This window comes from Montipora capricornis, chromosome 10 (assembly GCF_036669925.1).
Source record: "Montipora capricornis isolate CH-2021 chromosome 10, ASM3666992v2, whole genome shotgun sequence".
Taxonomy (NCBI): Eukaryota; Metazoa; Cnidaria; class Anthozoa; order Scleractinia; family Acroporidae; genus Montipora; species Montipora capricornis.
In genome coordinates, this window is record NC_090892.1 from 39,286,264 (window position 1) to 39,288,763 (window position 2,500).

Sequence of the window (2,500 nt, forward strand, 5' to 3'; positions counted from 1 at the left end):
GATAAAAACTTTCGTGGCTCTTTAGTTTTGGATTTTAGAAAATGATGACGTCACGTGAAAACGATCTATAGTCGACTTTCCCGTACCTGCTTGGCCGGTGATAAGGATATTATGCCCAGAGCTTGCATACTCTAAAATTTCACATTGCTCTTTGGTAAAGATCACATTCATCTTTGCAAATACTAGCTAATACTCATACGGCTATAACAAGCCATTGGTACAAGCGCTCGATCAGTTGTATACAATGAGTCGGTGGTCTTCAAGCGGCGAGTTTCCCGCCGTTTCCGGTGTAATTTCCCCAGGGACTCTGATACGGTCCAATTTGCATAGAGCAAATTGACCTGTGCCTCCCTACGGTTGAGAGCGACTTTGTCGTGTTGGAGTTGGTCGCTAAGCCAACGATTTTGAAATCCGTGGCCAAGATCACTCGTAACGGATCAAAATGAAGCAGAAATGGGCAGCCAGCGTTCGAAAAGGAGCGTTTTTCGGGCGGATAAGATAAACCTTGGGATCCCAGGCGAAGCAACTAGAAAGAAGAATTGTCGATGGCTGCCTTGAGGGAATTTTGGCGAGCTCCGTCGGCCGACCACGTCGCCAGCCTTTCGTTTCACTTTAATGGAAAGCAAACCTGGAAAAGTTTAAGTCGTCAAAATGGCTTTAGAACGACTTTAGAACGCCTCAGCTGCCACAAAGACTTCAAAATAACACAAGAGCAGACTAAAGTAAGTTTCTTTTATTTAAATCCTTTACTACAAGTTGAATTTAGAGCGATTTTCGAACCGTTTCATACATTCTCTTAAATGGCTCAAAACGTAACGCAATATTGTCACGTATGTAAATCTCAAACGACGTCTGGGCCGCCTGTGATAAAACCACAATAGAACATTCAAATGGTTTCACCACAGAAGTACCACAGATTCTCAAAACACAAGATGTGGTATAATAATACTTCCTTTCAGGAAAAATAGCTTTGGGTCAATGTATACTGGGGAAAGTCGTTGTCAGAAGGCTCATATACGCCGATAAGAAATCAGATATTCATTCAAGTGTATGAAAAATTAATGATAATCAGGTTGAATTGAAATTGCAATATAAACTATACATTACGAAGACGGTGAAGACACCTCCGTGACTAAATAGCTAGAACCAGGGCTTTCATTAAACTTTAGCTCTCTGGATCTGGTGAAACAATGACCTTCAACCCGCGACCTGCGACCTGAGACCTGCAAATTAGACCCGCCGCTCTGGAGCCGTGTCGCTTCGAACCAGAGCGTGTTCCCGACGATCGAAAACCAGCGTTCCGATAAAGACATGTCTTAAGAACAGCAATTGTAGGGTTCCATTATTTAAACAGATCACCAGTACCCTCACCTATGAAAAACCGGTAAGAAATGAATTCATGTAAATTAAACGCTAAGGATGCAATAAACGAAGATTTCTTTTCTCATAATAGTTTTACCAGCATTAAATTTCATGAATATTGATTTCTACTTGAAAACGTTAACATTACTTCAAGCTTTGGCTTGAGGCTTGAAAACACTGTTTACACAGTCTATTCCTGAATTTGTTAACACCAGATCACATTGGACATTGTGAAAAAAAAAGTTCTCAATAAAAATCCTGATTTGTATCTGTATATAAAAGTTACGATGTGACTGTAAATTAGTAAACAACAGTAAAAAGTAATTGTTGTCTGGGAAAATACAGCTGTGGTACATATTCCAAAGACTGCAGTTGTTGTAAACATTACATGACTTGTTTTCCTTACTGGTTACATTGTAGTTGAACCTCACGGCTTTTATTGTTGTTGGGTTTTGATGTTAAAATACTAGCCAGGCAATGCAATTATACTTACTACAACATTAATCAGCAACACAAACCATTCTATATTATGGTGTGCATTTCAGAAACTATCGCTATGCAGCATACGGACAATATGTGTGGTGGATCTATCAGAGACTTGAAAGGAAACAAAGAAAAGTTATCCCATCTTACCAGAAACTCATAAGGGTTGAAACGTGTAACGGCCCCTTGTGTGCTGGGAAACAAGCTTCTGAATACTCAATTTGCTAAGTACCATATTTAGAACAACAAGAGAGAAAAATTCAACCAATCAGTTCGCAAGAACACCGTGACGCAATACCACCAATGTTCTCGCGCGAAATTAACTGGAGCGAGTGGTTTCCAAATATGGTACTTAGCACTGAATATTCGGAAGCTGTGAACTCGCGTTACACGTTTCAACCCTTATGGGTTTCTGATCTTACGTAACATCTGCCATACGAAAAGAATTTCCAGAACCTGATGGCGACTACACAGGCTTCAAGGATCCTTTAGTTATTGATACTGACTTAGCATTTTATTGATTTACTGCATGGCTACACGATCAAAATATTTCCTTTAGTGTGGAACTATAGAATTGAGTTGCAAATTAAATGCAGAGTCACTCAGTCACTGAAGCATCATTTGAAGGTAAACGTCTTCCTTTTCACCTTTTTTC

At 39.8% G+C, this 2,500-nt stretch overlaps 1 protein-coding gene across 1 annotated transcript in view; it reads right to left on the bottom strand.

Annotated features, from left to right (window-relative positions):
* Positions 1-2,332: 2,332 nt before the first annotated feature.
* Positions 2,333-2,500, bottom strand: part of LOC138018510 (uncharacterized) — a 4,138-nt gene continuing 3,970 nt past the window's right edge. Inside the window, exon 2 of the mRNA XM_068865149.1 lies at positions 2,333-2,500. This exon is cut by the window's right edge and continues 1,137 nt beyond it. The gene's annotated coding sequence lies outside the window, so the exon portion shown is untranslated.